General features: G+C 37.0%; 1 protein-coding gene across 4 annotated transcripts in view; it reads right to left on the reverse strand.

Moving 5' to 3' along the window:
- IPCEF1 (interaction protein for cytohesin exchange factors 1) overlaps positions 1 to 23,634 on the reverse strand; it is a 183,616-nt gene that overhangs the window by 121,311 nt on the left and 38,671 nt on the right. For 2 of the 4 annotated variants that reach the window (XM_034991070.1, XM_034991068.1), the window contains exons 2-3: positions 21,573 to 21,738; positions 6,424 to 6,467 (exon numbers count right to left, since the gene is read on the reverse strand). The gene's annotated coding sequence lies outside the window, so the exon portion shown is untranslated. Of the gene's footprint in view, positions 1 to 6,423; positions 6,468 to 18,413; positions 18,484 to 21,572; positions 21,739 to 23,634 lie in introns of all 4 variants that reach the window. The other 2 variants (XM_034991067.1, XM_034991069.1) reach the window with 2 other exon arrangements.

Consider the following 23,634-nt stretch of genomic DNA (forward strand, 5'->3'; position numbering starts at 1 on the left):
GGCATGTGTAAGGCACAGCAAGAAGGCCAGCATGGCAGAGGTTGAATGTGCAATGGGGGGAGAGAGTAGGAGATGAGGTCAGAGGGGTTACGGGAGGCCAGCTCATGCGGACTGTGGGTGGCCCTTTGAACTGTCACTGAAGACTTTGGCTTTTCTTGAAGTGAAACAGGCAAGCTTTATAGAGTTTGATCTAACACACATGTTAACAGCTCCACTCCAGGACTGAGCAGAGACTGAAGGAAGCAAAGACATAAACCCAGAGGCCAGTTAAGAGGCTACTGAAGTAAGCTGGAGAATATATGAGAATGCTTTGGACCACAGTGAGGGTAGAAGAGGTGGTAAGAAGTTAATGGACCAAAGTACTTAGCACCTTGGCCACAATGGCCAATTAAGAGAAGAGTAAATGAACTAAGGCTAGCCAGGAAATTCTCCCTAAAGCATTGGGAAAGAGTCTTGTCATTTTTTCTGGGATTTGAGCCATGAGCACAGGGCAAGCCTGGAGTTAGAAGTGGCCATCTTGGGGGCGCCTGGGTGGCTCAGGTGGTTAAGTGACTGCCTTCAGCTCAGGTCATGATCCTGGAGTCCTGGGATTGAGTCCTGCATCGGGCTCCCTGCTCAGCGGGGGGTCTGCTTCTCCGTCTGACCCTCTTCCCTCTTGCGCTCTCTGTCTCTCATTCTCTCTCTCAAATAAATAAATAAAATCTTAAAAAAAAAAAAAAAAAAAAGAAGTGGCCATCTTGGTGAGTCGGTGGGGAGAATAGAGAACAAAACCAAAACAGTGGGGAGAGAGCCCTGGGAGAGAGGGGAAAAAAAAAATCTTCCTATGCCGCAAAATGCTAAACTAGATATTTAAGAAGATGAAGAGCTGTATATGACTTGTGGGATTTCAGAATGTCAAAGGCATACAAAGAATCCTAAAAGTTTAGGGACATCTGGGTGGCTCAGTGGGTTAAGCGTCTGCCTTTGGCTCAGGTCATGATCCCAGGGTCCTGGGATCGAGCCCCACATTGGTCTCCCTGCTCAATGGGGAGCCTGCTTCTCCCTCTCCCTCTGCCTGCAGTTCCCTCTGCTTGTGCTCTCTCTCTCTCTCTGACAAATAAATAAATAAAAATCTTTAAAAAAAAAACCCTAAACGTTTACAGATAGGATAAAATGGTATTACCTACAAAGAAACACGAATAAGAATAACATCAGATCTCTTATAGGCAACATGGAATGTTAGAGGGTATGTAATGCTTCAAAGTTCTGAATCAAAACTAAATATGTACATAAAATTCCATATCCAAGCAGACAATCAATCATGAGGGCAAAATAAAGATACTGGCAGACACGTTTATTCTCCATGTACCAGATATGAAAATATTGCTTAATAAAACACATCTGAAGCAAATAATGCAATATATGTTAAGAAAAAAAAAAAGAAGAAGAAGGTAGCAGGAGGGGAAGAATGAAGCGGGGGAAATCGGAGGGGTAGACGAACCATGAGAGACGATGGACTCTGAAAAACAAACAGGGTTCTAGAGGGGAGGGGGGTGGGAGGATGGGTTAGCCTGGTGGTGGGTATTGAGGAGGGCACATTCTGCATGGAGCACTGGGTGTTGTGCACAAACAATGAATCATGGAACACTTCATCTAAAACTAATGATGTAATGTATGGAGATTAACATAAGAATAAAAAAAATAAATTAATTAAAAAAAAACATTTCAATAAATAGAAAAAGAAATTTAGGGAGAAAAACATGAGATAAAAGAAAGTAAAAAAAAAAAAAAACCCCACCAAAAAAACAAAAAAACAAAACATGAGATTAAGATTCAGGAAAAGATGACCATAAAATGGAAAAAAAAAAGTATAAAATAAATTAAGGACAATCTATTAAAACTGATCTAAAGTATGGTTTCTTATTTCCAGTTCAATATCCCTTGCACTGATTTTGCAATCAATCCTTACTGCATTTGGAGTTCTGTTTAATTTCAAGTTATGGTTTTATAGAAAAGAAAAAGAGATAATAAAATATAACTAAAAATACAAATGAAGCCATACGTTGAAGCCAACATAGATACGTTGACATATGAGGGCCGTTTTTTCCGTAGACATTTTTTCCATGGTTGATTATATCTATACTTCACTGACTCCTTTTCAGTAATCCTTGTTTTATTTATTCCTACCTAAAATTAGCACATAAAAAAGGTGAAATTAATTTAAAAACATGAAAATTACTTACCTATATAGTAAAACATAAGGAATTATGAATGTGACTGATTTAGGAAGGAGAATTGTCTTGTAAAGATGCCTAATCCAAGACTTTCCAGCAAAATTCATCAAAGAGGAAATTATTGGTGCTCATTAAATCTAGTTTTTCTCTCCTCCCTCATGCCCCAGGAAGACCGCCCACCTCAGGTTGTTGGGAGAGGCCATGTGATCAGTTCTGGTCCATGGCTCTGGGTGGAGGTGATGTTCCTCACTTGCAGCCTGGAGAAGAGTATGAGTGCCCCACATTCTCTCCTTCCCTGTTCACGGCAAACCCAAAGCCACCTGTTGCCATGGTAGCGCCACTAGGAGGTGGAGCTTCCATCAGCTTGCACCTCCGAGAGATTGTGTGCGGAAGAGGGGCCTCCCCTTCTCATGCGAACAGCATTGAACATACAGTGCGAATAAGAAATAAAAATTCCTTGTGTTAAGCCACTGCGGTTTCGCGGTTAATTTGCTCCCACAGCATAATTTAGCCTCCCTTGACAGGAGCTCCCTGTGCCTCACAAATCATTTGCAAAAGTCTTTGCTAAATTTCTTTAAGTTATGTTTAAAATTTTCCTGTGTAAACTGACATATACCCAAGGTCATTAGAGCCTTTTTTGAACACTTTTGTTGGAAATTGGCTTTATTAGGAAAGACATTGATATTTCTATGGAGTACAATAAACTAAGGAAAAATGAAATGTCTGACAACCAGAATACTTTTGCTCCCTGAGAAAGCTTATTCTTCCTCCTCCCTTTGCTCTCTGTCCATAAACAATAAATGCAGAAGATTTTCTGAGAAAATGCCTCACTAATTTGTGGAATTAACCTCAAAAGACTTTGAGATTTTCAGCTAATAACCTCTCAGTTTTGGAATTGGATTCTGTCCCTTAGAAAGCTGTATCTATACTGTTGAACCAAAATTTAAGAAAACACAAATATTATTTAACCAGAAAAAATAATACCACAAATGTTAACCTGTTCTCTTGATAATTTGGAAAGCTTGCAGTCTGTTTCAAACCTCAATATAAGTATTTTTTCAGCTAGCCAATTCTCTCTCTGTAACCCAGTTGTCCCCATTCCTGTTCACATTGGTGTATTTTGTGCAAAAAAAAATTATGAACCTTCAGAAGAAAACATATGTGGTCATCTATTCCTTAACTGCCAACACACAGGATTTTAACATAGAGTTTATTTTAAACTAAGCCAAGAAATCCTTGGAGTCCAAGTTGTTTTTCCATTAGAGGTATGAAACTTGGCCCCACATGTTTCTGTTCTGGAAAAAGTCCATTGACGCTCTGAATCACCTGGTAACATAAATTAACATTAGGTAGGTCTTAGAACATAACCCTCATAGGCACAGCAGGAAAAAGGAAATTGGAAAAATATAACCCTGCTTTCAGAATGTATTCACTTAAAACTTCACAATATTCATTGCCCAGTAGGAATATGTCAAAATAATTATACAAGCATGCTGTACTTAAGAACTCTGTGAAGTGTTGGTGGGAATGTAAAATGGTACAGCTGTTGTAGAAAACAATTTAAAATTTAAAATAGAATTAACATATGACCCATCAATTCCACTTCTGGGTATTTACCCACAAGGACTGAAAGCAGGGTCTCAACGAGGTATTTATACATCTATGTTCACAGCAACATTATTCATGATGGCTAAAATGTGGAAGCAACCCAAGTGTCTATCAACAACAGATAAATGGTTAAGGAAAATGTGGTATACACACACACAATGGAATATTAGTCAGCCCTTTAAAGGAAGGAAGTTCTGACCTCTGCTACAGCATGAATGAGCCTTGAGGGCATTACACTAAGTGAAATAAGCCAATCACAAAAAGAAAAATGCTGTACAATTCCACTTACATGAAGTACTTACTAGTACTTCAAAATTATAAAGACAAAAAGTATAGTGGTGGTTACCAGGGGCAAAGGGGAGGAGAAAATAGAGAGTTATTGTTTAATGGGTGTAAAGTTTTAGCTCTACAAGATGAAAAGAGTTATGGGGATGGATGGTGGTGATGGTTGCACAGTAACATGAATGTATTTAATATCACTGAATGTGAATGTATTTAATATTTAATAAAAATGGCTCAAATGGTAAATTTTATGGTATGGGTATTTTACCACACTTTTAAAAAGTGAAGAAAAATTCTGTGAAGAACTCAAAATAATCATGGGACCAGAAATGTAGGTACCTGTAAGTAAGAACTAAATATGAACTGTCTGCTCTCAAGGTGACTTAGCTAGTACAAACCCAGACCATCTGAGGTCAGAAACTGTCATTTTCACCACTATGCTGTCTCTGATTTTGTTCAGTGCAAGAATTTCTATAATGCTTAGCAAAACTCAGATTATCTAATCTGGTCATTGGCTGAGTATCTTCTTCCATAAGAATTATCGAGTTTTAGATTACAAAAGACCACAGAGTTCATCTTACCTAGTCTTTCCACCAATGCAGGGTTCCCTCATAACATACCTCTTCTCTGACAACAAGCCAGCTCTTTCTAGATACCTTTGATAACGAGGAGGCCCCTAATCTGAGGATCAGAAGTGTTTTGCTAGAAAAGGTACTTGACAACTTTTAGAGATGGCAAAATCCACCAATGTTTGTCAATACCTTTCGGTAACCAGTTTGCAAACCATCAACAAAAAGTCTAAGTATGAAAAGTATCACTTAAAATTCCTCAATGAAACATCAAATGTTATGGTGAATAAAGTGTTCTTTACCATAGAAGGCAATGTGAGAGTATTATTGACTTGAGTCACACAATCTGTCTCATGAATAAATGCATATCTTAAGTATACCCATGTTGAAACAATTGGACTTTATGTGTTTGAAGACATCTAAACAGCAAATGTATGCACCAAAACTAATTTTTTTTGTCAGTGAGTTGGACAAACAACCAATGGGTTTTAACAACTACAGAAGGAAAAGAGAGAGCAATGCTCACCAAAAAGAATGGAGGTGACTAATGGATCATGGATAGCAATGTTTCAAAGACAGTTGCAATATAATTGGGAGTGGTAGAAAGTGCATACCAGGGGCAATAATGATTGTTATTATCATGGTTTGGCTCATAGAAAAATAATAGCACATTTAAGTGCTATTGATATTAGTTTAATGATGCACTAATATTTTCTGAAAAATTACCAGACTTTCAGTAACATCCATAGAGTCACACACTCAAGAAATGTGTCCTTGATAGATAGCTGTGAAAGAATGCTTCCCTTGTTAGGGCACCTAGGTGGCTCAATGAGTTAAGCACCCAATTCTTGATTTTGGCTCGGGTCATGATCTTAGGGTCTTGAGATCAAGCCCTACATCAGGCTCTACACTGGGCGTGGAGCCTGCTCAAGATTCTCTCTCTCCATCTCCCTCTGTCCCTCCACCTCTACTCATGCTCTCTCTCTCTCTCAAAAAAAAAAAAAAAAAAGAAAAGAAAATGAAATTGTTTCTCTTGCATTCCCCAGCAGGCTTAGAATTATATTTTATCTTAAAAAAGAGTTAAACCAAACAAGAGATGGATATCCCAGTCAGGAACTAAGACATATAATAATTCTTTTTAAGTTATTTTATAAATATAAAATCAAAGGAATAATGAGAAGAATAAACACATATTCAAAAAACTCCAGTCTTGCCTAGATCATTAGTGATGAACTTTAAAGGCAAGAACATCTTAAGATTGTTTTACTTTTATATTATAATAACTAAATATAAATATTTTATTTGAATCAGGAGTAAATTTAGATCAGTAAATGCCTCATTTCTAGAGCATTCAATTTGCATTTGGGCATCAAAACACATACTTGCTTATAAATAAATCCTTCACATAATTATACTTCTATGGTACTTTGATAGTTATGGTATGTTCCTGACCACCGAGGGGGTCAAAAAAGATCATTCTATATATAAATTGTTTTACTAAACAACCCTCCCACTGAAAAGTAATTACCACCAAGAATCCATTTTCAAGGGAAATACAGAGGAACAAACATAGTTTGTTATTTATTAATACTATTAGCTTCCCTCTGCATTAATCCTAGCCTAAGGATAAATATACCTAGTCTATTACAGTTTAGTTCACAGATTAGAATGACAAAGTGAAGTACAGACCCTTCAGGTCATAAATATCACTAAAAGAAAGAATTAATTTTGAAGAATTTTCAATTACATACCAAAAAGCTATGAGTGTCCTTGTTCCAGGTCTGTTGCCTCTGATCTGTACAAGAAAAAGACAAGAAAGGGGTCATGAGGTTTCTGCTTGGACCTCACTCCCTAGAAGGAAGTCAGAATCTTACCACATCACCCCTGAGAAGAGGCAACAAAACAGTAACTTGCCCATCATAAAAACTACCCAATGTCTCTCTTGGAAAATGAGACAGAAAGTTCTATCTCACAGGAAAGAAGACCTAGGTATAAACTAGCAGGAAATCATTAAGCTGAGATCTCTTGGAATTGAATGTTTTCTAAACGATAGTGTGAAAATAATGTTCAAATCCCTTTGAACACTACTCAAGATATATTTTTACTTTATTTTTAAATATCTTGAAAGATGTTCACATGGATTTAGAACTTCCATCTGTTTTCCTGGAATTCTGTCAGTGGGAAAATGTTTCGTATTAGTAATAATCATCCCACTCATTGCCTAAACCATAAGTTTAAAAAATACAGATTTTTTAAGACTTCATTTTTTAAGAGCAGTTTTAGGTTTATAGTAAAATTGAGAGGAAGGTACAGAGATGTCTCCTATACCCCCTGCCCCCACATGTGCATAGCACCCCCCCCATTATCAACATCACTCACCAGAATGGTATATTTTTTACCAAGGATGAACCTACACTGACACATCATAATTAGCTAAAGTTCATAATATACCTTACAGTTCACTGTTGGTGTTGTACATTCTATGTTTATAGAAAAAATGTACAGTGACATGTATCTATCATTATAATATCATATGATATAATATCATAGTATTTTCATTGCCCTAAAAGTCCTCAGTGCTCTGCATATTCATTTCTCCCATCCCAAGCAACCACTGAACTTTTTACTGTCTCCATAGTTTTGCTTTTTCCAGAATGTCATATGGCTGGAATCATACAGTATGTAGCCTTCTCAGATGGGCTTCTTTCACTTAGTAATATGCATTAAAATTTCCTTTATGTCTTGTCATAGCTTGATAACATATTTCTTTTTAGCACTAAATAATATTCCATTGTCTGAATGTATCAATTTCTTTATCCATTCACCTACTGAAGGACATCTTGGTTGCTTCCAAGTTTTAGCAATTGTGAATAAGCTGCTATAAATACCCATGTGCAGATTTTTGTATGGACGTAAGTTTTCAACTCCTTTGGGTAAATACCAAGAAGCATGATTGCTGAGCTAGCTATATGGTAAAATTATGTTTAGATTTTTAAGAAACCACTGTATTCCAAAGAAACTGTCTCCCAAAGTGGCTATTCCATTTTGCATTCCCATTAGCAATGTATGAGAGTTCCTGTTGCTCCACATCCTCACTGGCATTTGGTGGTGTCAGTGTTCCAGATTTTGGTCATTCTAATAGGTGTGTAAGTGGTTATCACAATTCTGTTTTGGGGTGCCTGTGTGGCTCAGTCATTAAGTGTCTGCCTTCAGCTCAGGTCATGATCCCAGGGTCCTGGGATCAAGCCTGGCGACAGGCTCCCTGCTCTGCGGGAAGCCTGCTTCTCCCTCCCCCACTTCCCCTGCTTGTGTTCCCTCTCTCGCTGTGTCTCTCTCTGTCAAATAAATAAATAAAAATCTTAAAAAAAAATTCTGTTTTAATTTAATTTCCTTGATGACATATGGAGCGTCCTTTTACATGATTATTTTGTATGCTTATTTGCCATCTGTAAATCTTTGATGAAGTGTCTGTTAAGATATTTAGTCCATTTTTTAATAAGGTTGTTTATCTTATTATTGAATTTTAGGAGTTCATTGTATATTTTGGATAACAGTCCTTTATCAGATGTATCTTTTGCAAATACTTTCTCCCAGTCTGTAACTTGTCTTCTAATTCTTTGTACTGCCTTTGTAGAGAAGTTTTTAATTTTAATGAAATCAATATATTAATGTTTTCTTTCATGGATCACATCTTTGATGTTATATCTAAAACAATATCACCATACTCAAGTTCATCTAGGCTTTCTCCTACACTATCTTCTGGGAGTTTTGTGTTTTCTATACAGGTCTATGATATAGTTTTAAATATAATTTTCTCCATCACTTCCTTAAGTAGAGATAATCATTTTTGTGAAGGGTATATGGTCTGTGTCTAGATTCATTTCTTTGCCTGTGGGTGTCCAGTTATTCCAGCACCGTTTGTTGAAGAGACTATCTTTGCTTCAATGTATTGCCTTTGCTCCCTTGTCAAAGATCAATTGACCACATTTATGAGGGTCTATTTCTGGGCTCTCTATTCTACTCCATTGATCTATTTGTTTATCTTTTTACCAATACCACACTGTCTTGATTACTGAAACTTTATAGTAAGTCTTGAAATTGGGTAATGTCAGTCCTCTAACTTTGTTTTTCTCCTTCAATATTGTTTGGTTAGTCTGGGTTTTTTCCCTCTCCATATAAACTTTAAAATATATTTGTCAATATCCAAAAAACAAATTGCTGATATTTTGATTGGGATTGAATTGCATCTATATGTCAATTTTGGAAGAATTGACATGTTGACAACATTGAGTCTTCCTATCCATAAACATGGACTATCTCTCTAGCTAGTTCTTTGATTTTATTCATCAGAATTTTTCCTCATATAGATCTTGTATACATTTTGTTAGATTTATACCTAAGTATTTCATTTCTGGGGGACTAAGGTAAATGATAATTATGTTTTTTATTTCAAATTCCCCTTGCTCATCATTGGATATAGGAAAGCAATTGACTTTTGTATATTAACCTTGTGTCCTGCAACCTTGCTATAATCAGTTATTAGTTCCAGGAGGTTTTTTGTTTGTTTGTTTTTTGGGGGTTTTTTTGTCAGTATTACAGACTTTCTACATAGATGATCATGCCACCTAAGAACAAAGAGTTATGTCTTCCTCTTTATATCTTTTTTATTTTCTTTTCTTGCTTTATTGATTAGCTAGAACTTCTAGTATGATGTTGAAAAGTAATGAGAAGAAACATCCTTGCCTTGTTCCTGATCTTAGTGGGAAAGCTTTCTCACCATTAAGTATGGTGTTAGCTATAGGCTTTTTGTAGGTAGTCTTTATCAATAGCTATCAATATAAGTATAAATAGTTCCCTTCTCTTCCTAGTTTACCGAGAGTTTTTAACATGAATTGGTGTTAGAGTTTGTCAAATGTTTTTTCTGTATCTATTGATATGATCATGTGATTATTCTTTTTAAATCTGTTTATGTGATGGATTGCATTAATTGATTTTTAAATGTTGGACCAGCCTTGCATAACTAAGATAAATCTTACTTGGTTATAAAAATTCTTTTTATACTTTTTTGGATTAGATTTTCTAATATTTTATAGAGTACTTTTGCACCTATGTTCATGAGAGATATTGGTCTGTAGTTTTCTTGTAATGTCTTTGTCTGGTATTGGTATCAGGATAATGCTGGCTTCATAGAATGAGTTAAGACATATTCTCTCTGCTTCTATCCTCTGAAAAGTCTTTAGAGAACTGATATAATTTCTTCCTTAAATATTTGGTAGAATTTGCCAGTGAACCCATCTGGAACTGGGTCTTTCTGTTTTGGAAGGTTATTTATTATTGATTCAATTTCTTTAATAGGTATAGACCTATTCAGATTATCTATTTCATCTCATGTGAGTTTTGGCAGATTGTGTCTTTCAAGGAATTGGTCCATTTCATCTAGATTGTCAAATTTGTGGGCACAGAGCTACTCATAGTATTCCTTTATTATTCTTTTAATTTCCATGGAAGCTGTAATGATGTCACCTCTTTCATTTCTGATAATAGTAACTTGTGTCTTCTCTCTTTTTTCCTCAGTTAGCCTGGCTAGAGGTTTACTGATTTTATTGGTCTTTTTAAAGAACCAGCTTTTGGTTTCATTGATTTTTCTCTATTGATTGCCTATTGTCCATTTCATTGATTTTTGCTCTAAGTCTTATTATTTCTTCTTCTTACTTTGGATTTAATTTGTTCTTCTTTTTCTAAGTTCCCAAGATGGAAACTTAGATTATTGATTTTAGATTTTTCTTCTTTCCTAATATATGCATTCAATTCTATAAATTTCCTTCAATCACTGCTTTTGCTGCAAGGTTCTTCTTTTTTAAGCCTGTATATTTATATCTCACAGTAAAATGAGATGGCAGAAAAACATGATCTGTAAAGGACAGATACATTAGAAGAAGATCTGTTTTTTAATGACTCATCTGTTTCAAATATTTGGTTTTTTTAACCTTTTAAATTTTCCTCCAACTTTTCATTTTGAAAGTTTTTAAAACTATAGGAAAGCTGTGGGAATATTTAACAATGAACATCTGGATAGCCTTCACTAGATTCCTAAATTATTACCATTTTGCCACATTTGCTTTATCTCTCTGTCCACATGTATAAATATTTTGCCAAACCATTTGAGAATTACTTATAAAGATGGTTGACTTCTAAAAACTTTAGCATGGACATCACCTCACACCTGTCAGAATGGCTAAAATCAACAACACAAGAAACAACAGGTGTTGGAGAGGATATGGAGAAAGAGGAACCCTCTTGCAATATTGGTGTGAATGCAAACTGGTACAGCCACTCTGGCAAATACTATGGAATTTCCTCAAAAAGTTAAAAATAGAATTACCCCAAGATCCAGGATTCACACCACCAGGTATTTATCCAAAGAATACAAAAATACTAATTCAAAGGGATGCATGTACTCCAATGTTCAAAGCAACATTATGATACCATAGCCAAATTATGGAAATTGCCCAAGTGCCCATATACTGATGAATGGATAAGAAAGAGATATTACTCAGACATAAAAAATAATGAAATCTTACCATTTGTGATGACATGGATGGAGCTAGAGAGTATTATACTAAGCAAAATATGTCAAAGAAAAACAAATGCCTATGATTTCACTCATATGTGGAATTTAATAAACAAAGCAAATGAACAAAGGAGGGGCAAAAAAAAAAGAGAGAGGCAAACCAAGAAACAGACTCTTAATTATAGAGAACAATCTGATGGTTACCAGAGGAGAAAGGGGTGAAAGCAAGAATGGGGTAAATAGGTGATAGGGATTAAGAAGGGCACTTGTGATGAGCACCGGGTGATGTATGGAAGTGTTGAATCACTCTATTGTACACCTGAAACTATTACACTGTGTGTTAACTAACTGGAATTTAAATAAAAACTTAAAAAAAAAAAAACTTTAGCATGTACCTCCTAAGAACAAATATCCTATCATGATTACACAATAATAAACATACTTGGGAAATTTGAAGTGATACAATTATCTAATATGCAGTTCAAATTTTCCCAATTGTCTCAGGAATGTCCTTTTCAGTCTAGGTATTTATTATATTTTATTTTAAATCCAGGACTCACTCAAGGTCACCATTGCATATACAGTCATATGTATATAGTTCCTTTTGTCTTTGACAATCGACATTTTTGTAAAGTCCAGTTGTTTTTTTTGCATAATGCCCCTCAAATTGAATTTATCTAATTGTTTCCTCACAATTAGACTCAGGTGAAAATTTTGACAGAGGCACACATGTGAAGTGGGAATGCTTTTCTTCTTTTTGTACATTAGAAAAAGCACAAAATAGGTCAGATTAATATTTTCTTTCAATCAATAACACTTAGTGATTATCTCCTATAAGTAAATTTAGTGTCATAGTTTGCAGCTTACAAAACGCTTTGACATGGATTCATTTACTCAATTTGCACAACCACCCCACAAGGTAGGTATTTTTAATTATGTTTTCTTGTTGGATGCAAATCTTTCCAAGTTTATAGAACCAGGAAGACTATATCTGTGGCCAAAATTTAAGCATAGAAATACCATAAATATCACACTGAGGAAGAAGCCCTGTGTTTTCAAGTCAAATGAATCTAGATATTTTTTCTCTTCTACAACTTGCACCTCTCCATTGTCCAAACTTTGTGCCTTACAGTTCTAGCTGTATGTTAAATTACAAGGTAATATAATATTATGCTTTATCAAAACATTTTCCAACTGTAATGATTTGAAATTACAATAATCAAAGCAGAAACAATATAAAAGTGGATGAGTGTTAGCTGTATTGAATGCCAAGTAATTGGCTTTTGTTCATGTTTATGTCTTTGCATTTGGTGCAACTAGCAATTCACCAGCTCTTCTTTTCTCCCTTGAAGAAGACTTTTTGTCAATTCCTTCTACTTCCCAAAGCATGAAAACAGCATTGTTTCACAGCATAGCCATCAGTATTTGTACAAGGATTTCTTAGCATATTAAATTAATAACGTTTTAATTTTTTTTTAACCTTGAGCTTCACATTCCCAGTATTGTTTAGTTTAGGGTCAAATCAAGAAACATTTGGCTATCAGTGTATGTAACTTGATTCACAACCAATAGCATAGATCCTTAAGTAGACATTCTAGCCAGAAAGAGCATAAACAGATTTTCCAAGCTGTGGGTTAAGGATACTGATGGGAATAAAAGTCAGACAACTTTTACAGTAATACTGAAATTCAAAAAGCAATACCACCCATGTCCAGGTAAGGACAATTGCAGGCGCTTGTTTGGGTGGTATTCACACTCAGATATACTATCTAAATCATTTTGAGTTCGGAAAGATCTTAAAGAAATAGGGTGATATTTTCCACTGATAAAAACCACTTTGCCACATCCCGAGAGCCTCAAGCTCAGATGACAGATCAAAATCCACTTACATTTTCATCTGTGCACAATTTCCCAGCACTCAGTGATTTGAATACCTCATTTCAAAGTAAAAGAGTAATTTCAAATGCCTAAATAATGGGTGTGATATTATTGTCCTTGTCCAGTGTTCAATTTCATAAGGAAGCAGAGACAGAATCCTGAAAATACTCAACGAAAGAGCAAAACTCCTTTTTCAACTTTCACAGAGTTCTGCAAGCATATCATTTTCTTTTGAACTGGCATATTATTTATCCCCTTAAAAGAAAAATCTACATTTTAATCCCAGGAAATGCACTATTCTCATTGTTCATTTGGATTAGTTTTCAAGACAACTACAGTAAAGGAAGCTGCATTTGATACTTCTGCTTTGAGCATATAAATTGTCCGGGTCCGAGTGATGAAAAATTTTTCAGCTGTGAAGTCTTTAATAGAACACATATCATTCCTTTTTTTCCACCAATCCTCATCAACAGACTATTATCATCAAATAACAATAAGAGAGGCTGCCTGCAGTTAATTTAATCACTGTAATTTCCCAAAAAAATAAAGACTGATGTCTTTTGAAAATTATTCCAATTATGTCTTTGAAAATGAGTTCAAAATTGTTAAAATTACTACTTTCAACACTATATTAACCTCCACCAAGTGCTATTAGTTATTCTCACGATCTTCCTAGAGCAAAAAATGACATCAGTGCTCAATTTTTTTATTTGGTAAAAATTCAACTTTGAGATGCCACAATTATTTTTAAAACTTTGCTCGAGTTCAATTCACTTAAGGTTTAATCTAACCCTTTTCAAATACATCCCGAGAAGCAATTTCTCTGCTTAAAAAAAAAACACAGCCAAAATTCATTTTATTGGATCACATAAAATCAAATTATATAACCACTTGAAAATAAGGAGAAGATAAGTAGAGAGAAGGGATCACAGAAACAATGATGAAGATAACAATAGCCAACATTTATTGAGCTCTGATTATTACTTGATTTGCGCAGGCCTGTGCTAAATGGTGTACAGGCACTGATCATTTCGTTTCCACAGCAACCCTATGAAGAGGGTCCTGCCTTTATTCCCATTTTACAGGTGAAGACCGCCGCCGTGAAATCTGGGGCTGTGGCCAACATTGGCAGCCTGCGAGCCCCCCAGCCTCCGCTAGCTACCCCGCCCCCGCACCACACCCATGTCTCTGACCATTACTTTGATGAGGACTCTTCCTTTGACCTCATGATGAGCTCTCTCCCTTAGAAACCCACAGACACCCCTTCTAGAAGAAGAAAGGAGTAAGAACAGGGAGGGTCCATTCCCAGAGCAATGCTTCCTCCCACGCTGCCAGGCTTCCTCGCTCATCTTGGCTTTAACCAGCATTCCCAGGGCTCTCCCTCCAGTCCAGCTCCTTTTGGGGGCCCGGACTTCCGTCAAGTGTGTATTGTCTAAGCTGTAACTGCAGAGAAGTTTCGCCCCTCTTCCCCAGTGCTCTGGACCCCCTGTGGTGCACCTGCTTCTGCCTGAGTCCTTCCTGAAGCAGTTCAGCCGGTCCCCCACCGCTGTCTGGCTCCGCCAGCAGGGAGGCGACCCGCTTGGACACCTAGGTGCACGTTAGCGGTGGGTTGGCTGCAACCTAACATTGCAGATCATGTTGGCAGACTCTCACCCTGACGCGGCTCAAAATACTATTATTTTGGATAATTTGAATAATTATAAATTATTCCAAAATTGTTAGCTATGTGAAGGAGGCAAAATGCATGACTCTCAGACTTTTCCATGTTTTGATCCTTGATATACAGTGAACTCTGTATGCATTTCATGAGGATGAAAGCAAGCACTGAGAAAAAGAAAAGAAAGACGAGGAAACTGAAGGAAAGGAGGCCTTGGGAGTGAGGAATTTCAACCCTGTGTTATTGTTGGGACCTTGACCGCCAGAGAGGCCAGTGCTGAAAGGGACAGGTTTTATTCAGGACCCATGTTCACCATGTCCTTACTCCAGAGTTGGCTCTGCCAATAACTTAGCATCTATTCCATTCTTGGAAATAAAGCTTTTGATATAAAAAAAAATACATAGTTGCATTGTTATAAACTTAAAAATGCAATAGAGCAGTTAGTAAAACAAAAACCACCCATCATCTCAAAGTCCAGAGATACCTACTCTTAATGTGTATTTCCTGCTCCGTTTTCTTCCATTCGTTTGGAAAATCTGTAATGTAAGCAGGAGTATTCTATATATATAGCTTTGTGTCTACAAGGCCTAATCTTAGAGCTCTGCATGGATGTGGATTATAGCTAATATTTGAGCTGCGTGACAACTCACATTTAGAACCTTTAATCACAGCACAGGCCTGACATTCCCCTAACTTTATCAGGCATGTACGAGATTTTGGACAGCACCCTAATGAACTGTAATGCTCTGAAGAGCATTCTTTTCTTATCTCAGTTGTTGAGCAGGAGGTCCTAGGATGCCAAATAATCTGAACGTCCACATGTACATTTTCAGTGTTTGAAAACCAGTACATAGGGCACAGAAGTGCTTTTGAGAACAGGACCAGTAACACTTTTAAGGCTCAATGATTGGGGCAATCCCAAATATTTCCTTGTTTAATGCTTCTGTTATTTTAGGGAAAGAGCTGCATAAATGGCAGGATGCAAAGATCGTTTAACTCAAATTCACTGTTAATAGGAAAACAGAAGATTTAAGATCATCTGGCTCAATTTCAGAGAACCATAAAATAATTTCCTTAAAAAAATGTAAGGGCATATTAGAAAAATATATAACAATGGTATTTCACATACACATCACTTTGATTTCTCAAATTGTCCCCCAAGTGTCTTTTTAGAATTGGGTTGTAGAAAACTTCTCCATAATTACTCAGGCTAAATTTAAACCAGCATCTTAACTTTAACTTCCAAAACACTTCGTGAGTTATTATATAATCAATTATAGAATCTCAAGTCAAGAGGACACTTTTCTTTGTTAGGAATATGCCCAGTTAACTCAAAAATGATGCAAACTCAAAAGAAAGCAAAGGAAATGGAGAGTAGCCTTCCTTTAAAAAATGAAATACTGGGGGTGCCTGAATGGCTCAGTCCCTTAAGCGTCTGCCTTCAGCTCAGACCATGATCTCAAGGTTCTTGGGATCGAACCCCACCTCAGGCTCCCTGCTCAGCAGGGAGTCTACTTCTCCCTCTCCCTCTGCCCCTCCGCTCATGCTCTCTCTCTCAAATAAATAAATAAAATCTTTTTAAAAAATGAAATACTGTTAAGGGTCTCTTCTTTCAGTGGAACATAAGCAACTCCTACTTAGATTACCAGCTTCAGCGTTTCCCCTTTCTCTCTCTCCATCTTCTCTCTTTCTCACTCTCTCTCTCTCTCTCTCTCTCTCTCACACACACACACACACACACACGTGGTCTCAAAGGAAGAAAGGACACCAGTATTTCTATTTGTTGGGGTATTTCTCCCAGAAGCTCTCAGCAAATACTGCTATTTCCTTCACAGAAAGGTTGTGAATCATCCACGACTTAAAATGCTGTTGTCAAGCATTAGCCTCCTAAAACCCTGAACAGTCAGTCCCAGCAAGGGGCTTCATGAAGTCAAGTACCTGCTCTATGCCCAACCATGTGTCAGTTCTGCGAGGGCAGAGGAAGAGCCTAGGGAAGGGCTGCTGAGCGCCTGGGTGGGACGGGCGTATATGCACTTGTTGGTTTTACTGTGGATGCAGGGCATACTTGCATTCAGAGAAAGGGTGCTATGACTTTAAAAAAAAAAAAAATGCTTTTGAAATTGTGAATCGATACCCTTCTGACTTATTTTTCCGAAATTCACACATTCTATGCCTGAATAATTTATAAAGTCCATCATTGGGGTAGTACAGAGACAATGAAAACCCATTTTTAGAACTGTTATAAGCCAACTGAAGCTAATGTAGACATATTACCACCTCTAGTCCACCATCTTAACGCTCATTTTCTAAGACCTCATGAACAAAAAAGGAAATTTTTCCCACTAGTATGTGTTTTGCATCTCCTCCCAGAAGGAAAGGACAGGGGCTGTCCATCTCCATTAAAAATAAAAGACAGGTTTGGCCTCTTTGTGGGTAAAGACCAAAAAAGAGGAAATTTTAGGTTAAACCGTTGTACCAATAGTATTCTCACTTATTCTACACCTCTGAACATTTTTATTTTTATTTGAACGCAGACATTGAGAGAAATGGATTTTTTTTTCTTTAACAAACAAGCAAAGTAGATACCTCCCATCCAAAATGTATTCAAACAAGTAAACATCGTGCTTCCCATCGGCTTTAAAGAAGCAGACATTTCATGTGCCTCAGCAATTTACTCTGCTTTTAGATGAAATCAATAGACACTCTCCTTCCATAGGTAATAAAATTAGAATTCTTATATTAAAAAATAATAGCTTTTATTGTTACCAGCTAGAAGTGGCCTTAACGGAGAAGTTGCCTTGATACTCGAACCCTGAAAAGAAGAGCTGTTAACCAACTATTCTAAACCCAAAGTGAATATCTTTGTTAGACTTAGCTCCACATTTAACTGGCTTGTAATCAATAAATGTATAAAATAAGTTAACTCAGCTACTTTCCAAAGCATATATTTTGCAGCCAGTTATCCTGGGGCATTTGCCAGAAAGTTATATTAATCATTTAAAATATTCCATGTGTGCTGTACTGAGTTTCATAGTTGAAACGAGCATATGGTTCTATCAGGTTTAAATTTTCCAACATAAAAATGACTGTAGTCATATTGTGGTCCATGTGTCTATGGCCTTAAATACCCTTGTATCTACGAATGGAAATGGATCCCAAACTGTTTCAAGTGGCCTTTCCTCATGCTGATTTTAGGCTGATATGTTCTGAGATATTTGTCTTATTAGAACCTATGGTAAGATCATACTCCTGCAATTGGGAACAGGGTCTTTCCAGAAGAGAGTCTACATTCCCAGTGTCAAAGAACTTGGAAAGATTTGGACTCTGAGACATGGTAGGAAAAATTTCCCTCTTCATTCTATCTTGGCCTTGCTCTCTTGAGCTTAGACTTTAAGGAAACTTTTTTTTTTTTAAGATTTTATTTATTTATTTATTTATTTATTTGAGAGAGAGAGAGAGCACAACGTGGCGGGCGGTGGGGGGATAGAGGCAGAGGGAGAGGAAGAAGCAGACTCCCTGTTGAGCAGGGAGCCCAGCTCGGGGCTCTATCCAGGACCCTGAGATCATGACCTGAGCCGAAGGCAGATGTTTAACTGACTGAGCCACCCAGGCGCCCCTACTCTAGGGAATCCTACCAGAAGTTTCTTTTCCGTGAAGATGTTATGAAGGTGGCTGCAGGTTCATGGAGGCAGTCCTTGGAGTGTGCTGGGAAAGAGGAAAGCAAAAAAAATCGCATGAGGGTGAGCTGGCCTACCAGTTCTGAGAGCAGGCATCTCTAGAAATGGGTGTACTCATTTTGTAATTAATGGGATATACTTATGTTGCTCACACTCTCTTCCTTGTATAGTTAAGTTATTGCTAGCTGTTCAAATATAGTAGTAACTTCCAGTAACATTCTACTTCCCACTGGCCAATTCACCTGGCATGGTGACATGCTGGCTCAGGCCAGAGGTCATATTACAATATGGACAAGTCCTGTATCTCCCTGTGTCAATGGGCAGTAGAGGAAAATAAGGCTTCTAATGCACAGAACCGGAAACAAGTTTATGGGGAATTCTTCCAAATGTAAAGCTCACAGTTGAAAGAAACATGAGAGAGAAATCCTAAAAACTTACATTACCAGTAATCAACTGGGAAGCCAGAAGAAGTTTTTCTAAACAATCAATAAAAACAAAAAAACAATTCTGATCAACTTATGCTACAGGAAAGACTGTATTATCTTTCTATGTTCTCTAGACAAAATGACTTTACAAAATCATTGTCATATAAAGGGGCAACCAAAAATCACACAGATAAAAATGTAGGGGAATGTATTTTAGAGATATGTCAGGCAGTTAATTTTAAAATTATCTTATTTTTCTGGATAATGTGCTCCTTTTGGTATCTTGTCAGTTTTTTAAAATTTGAAATTTATTCTCATTTCTGTCATGTCTTTTAAATATTGAGTTTCTTACAACACCCTCTTTGTAATTTTGTATTATTTTCCCTAAGAAGTCTCTCCAAATTGTATAAGATTCAGGCCCCACAAAGTCTGGATCCACCCTGGCTATCCGATTCCTCACATGACAGCTTGGTCTCAGCTGGACTATGGCAAAGGATGGGGTGATGGTGGAGGAGGTTGGGGTGGAGGTGGGTCTAGGGGCTGTGCCCACATTGTTGTTGTCATCTCCTGGGGCCTTGCAATAGTGGTAGTCAGAGATTTGTGATGTTCTCCAAGGGGCATGAGAATTTCAGGCACAAGATTTGAGACTGTATGATCCAGGCACCCCTCCAACCTTGAAATATTAGCATTGTATGTTGTTAAATATGCCTGCAGATTTCCTGTTCTCCAAGCTAGTAAAGCATTTGTTTAATTTCCAGCATAGAATAGCTGTATTCCCATGCTTGCCAGGAGCATTAAATCCAACTGGCTGGCTCTCGGTCCATGTCAAACTCTCAGTTACAATAAACAATACTTACATAGTATGTTTAAAGGCATATCCATTACTCTATATCCCAGAGTTATCTACTACTCAGAGTGCTGAGACTTCGAGAGATCTGTGATTCCCTAAAATTACATGCAGAATTTAATGTGTGTCTGCATATATAGCTTTCATCAGAGTCTCAAATTGGTCCATGACATGTAAAAATTAATAATCACTAGTTTACATTTCGAGAGTAAGTACCTCCAACGAGGTGGTACTAAAAAAAAAATACTTTATACCTCCAAAAAGGTTTCTAAAATTACACTACATAATTTTAAACCCATTTCTATATTACTGGGCCAGCAGAAACATATGTCATTGATTACACTGAGAAATTATAAGAGATAGCCCAATGAAACAAAGGAAGCTTTTAAACGTACCGTTAATTTCATTACAGTGTATCATTACTATGGACTGAATTAGGTTTCTCCCCAAATTCATAGGTTAAAGCTGTAACCCCCCAATATGAAGGTATTTCGAAGTAGGCCTCTCAGAGGTAATTGGGCCACCAGGTGGAGACCTCATGATGGTTTTAGTGCCCTTAAAGAGCTAGAGATGAGAGAGAGAGCACTTTCCCCTCTCCCTGTGAAGACACAGGAGGAGGAAGGCCATATACAAGCTGGAAAGACAGGTCTCACCAGAACCTGACCATCTCGGCACCCTGATCTGGGACTTCCAACATCCAAAACTGTGAGAAATAATTTCTGTTGTTTAAGACACCCAGTCAATAAAGTTGCTATAGCAGCTTGAGCTGACCAAGACAGTCATTATGAGGTAAGGTCTATGGAAGAAATTTCTCTCTAGTTTCAGTAGACAAAAAGTTGGGCATCTCATTTGATTTTACAGGAGATGTGGTCATGAATCTATAACTGTTTCTTACCCTTTGCATTGCATATCATAAAACTTAGAATCAATATGTCATTGTACTCTAGTAAAGATCTAGTGCCTTCCCACATACACTGTGTATTAACTTCACTCGAAGACACCGCTTACTTTTCACAATAACCTTTTCTTCTGTTCCTTCTTGCAATTTCATTCTATTTTCCTGTATGCATTTATGCAACTTGCCTTAAATCCTTTCACAAACAATGCAGATTCTAAGTAAGAATATGAATGAACAAATGAAGGAATGACATTTCCACTTGAGAATTAAAAATATAAATGTTCATTACTGCATTTGGAATTATACACAAATGTGTATTTGAAGAAATTTAATTTATCTCAACCATGCTCATAAACCTATGAAAATGATTTATGTATGCCAGGGGTTCTTAACTTAGGGCTCATAAACACTCCAGGGGACCTGCAGACAGAATTCAGGGAGTCTGTACACTTAGATGGGGGAAAGCTGATCTTCATTTGCACTGATCTCTAACTGAAATTTAACATTTCCTTCAAATACAAATATTGGCAACAAACCACGGAAGTATTTAGGAGTATCTGTGAATTTGTTTCCCATAGAAATCCCAGGTACGCTCGTCTCCCATTTGGGTTGTTGCAGCTATCCGAAAATATCACTTACACTTATCATCACCTTCAAATGTCACTACACTTGCTGCTGCTAGATTATGTTAATTAACGTATTTAAAAAACACATTATTTCTATATCACAAATTTTTTTATAATTATATTTTTATATATTTGGTTTCCTTGTAGTACTTTGCGTTTTGCTTTAGACATTTCAGAATATTATTCTGAAAAGGGGTCCATAGGCTTCCTAAGACTACCAAAGGTGTCCAGGGCATAAAAGAAGTTAAAACTCTGACAACACAAACTGTATTTAGGTAACATCTTTACGAGTGCTTGCAAATATCTTACTGAGATCTGTACCATAATTAGGGAATGGTGGTTTCTCTTGATTGGACAACAGTGGCATCCTCTTGTCAATAAAGGGGAATAGTAGAAGCGGCATGAATCTTCCTATCCCATTGACAAGTTAAGGTCACAATCAGCCCACACGCAGCAAACCTATTTCTTAGGTCTGCACCTGCAACTTCTGAAAAAAAAAAAACATTTAACAGCTTTGTGAAACTCAGGGTCAGCATTTCTCTAACTGAGAGAGAGAAAAAAAACAATTGACTTAACATTTCAAACCTCAACTAAGAAGCAGTACATTTGACTCAATCATGTAAAGACTCATTATCTATTTTGCAAATTATCTGAGCCCCTTCCTTTTATTTTATTTTTTTTTCTCCCTTGCATGTCAGGCTTCTTTTGAATTTTTATCAGACACTTTGGTACTTTTAGCACAATTGGAATAGGGCAAGAATAAGGAAGTAAAACAAAAGGCTGTCAGTATGATTACTTAACACACACTTCAAAATTATTTTTAGTTACTGTTGTGACATTCACAATGAGGACCTGGTACAAAGAAGTGTGAGTGTCTGTGTGGGTGTGTTGAGGGGAAGAGTATACCACCTCCAAACAGCCATGGGCAAAGGCCTTTGTCCCCACTTCCCAAGTCTGTGGATCTAAGATTAGGAGAGAGAATATGGACCCATTAGGGAGATTCCCCCACCCCAGGACAACGCAACTCAAGCATGAAGCCAGAGTGAGGAGGCATGGTGGATCCCTGGATGGTGGAATTTCTTCCCTCTCTCCTCTGGGCCAACAGGAGGATATTACCCCTGGGCCCCTTGCCCCATTCCAATGAAAGGTGTAGTTGGAAGTTGGATTTCATAAATAAATAAGGCACCAGATTATCTAAAATCTTCTGAGGATACATCACTTTGTATAATTAATAAGATTTCCAGATGGCTGACTTATCCTTTCAAGCAATGGCACCGTTTTCATGTTAGTTATCTTAGACGACTGACTGTATTATTAATGTACTATATACCCCCTACATACGTAGAAAAGTAGCCTGAAATTAGTTTAATCTTATACTGATGACTCTGGGTCAACACTGAAAAAATCCACTTTCTTGCATGGGCACATTACAAGGGTAATTTCCAGGATCCACACGGGGTCTTTGACCCTTATATTGGAACTGATGCTGAGAATTGAAGCTGCTTTTTCCATTTTTGTCTAATCCTTTCTTGACAGACATTACTTTTATCCTCCAACTAGATTTGAAACCAGATATGCAATCATGAATAGATTGAGGGCTTGAGGACATCTTGAATGGAATAAAAAGCACAATGCATGAGACTTATTATTTATTGTTTATGATATCCATTTGAGCATTCATAGAGTTTTACTGATTTGCTGATTCTTTGAAGAGTGTTAGATATAGGAGTTTATAATGTAATTTCCAAATAAATGAGATTCAACTGTACTTAGTTTCCTGTGAAAATCAACCAGAGAGCCTTCCATATCTACCCTTGCATGTCTATATACAAACTCAGAACAGAGTTTATCCCAGTTTCTGGTTGACAGCAAGCTTCTGTTGTTGAATTAGCATCCTGAATTCAGTAACTGACATATTTACGGACTTTGACAACCCAAACCACTAGGTCCCACTGTCTGAAATCTCTGAGTCACATACTCATTTTCACAGAGGCAGCAAAACCAAGTGTTCCCACTTCCTCTTTCACCCAAGCCTTTATTTGTCTCATTGAGTTGTAACCACACAATGTGGTGGAAGGACTATGGACGTATATTGAAATCCTTCTTCTGCTTCCAGCTCACTATGGAACTTTGGGGAAACTACTTTTTCTCAAGTCTGTAAAGTGTTTTCACCTGTAAAGTGAATATAATATAACTTGGGACCCAGAGTGTTTGTGAGAATGAAGTGACATAATTTCCATAAATTTACTCAGGTCGTGTCAGGCACTTAAGCAGATGCTTCAGAATTATTTGTGTCCTATCCTTTCCCTTCTTCCTTTATTTTCATGTTTATTGACTTTGCAGCACCCAGATATATAGATCACCTTCAAAATACATAGTTATT

Source organism: Mirounga leonina, unplaced genomic scaffold (genome assembly GCF_011800145.1).
Source record: "Mirounga leonina isolate KUSES-001 unplaced genomic scaffold, KU_Mleo_1.0 Mir_53, whole genome shotgun sequence".
Lineage (NCBI taxonomy): Eukaryota > Metazoa > Chordata > Mammalia > Carnivora > Phocidae > Mirounga > Mirounga leonina.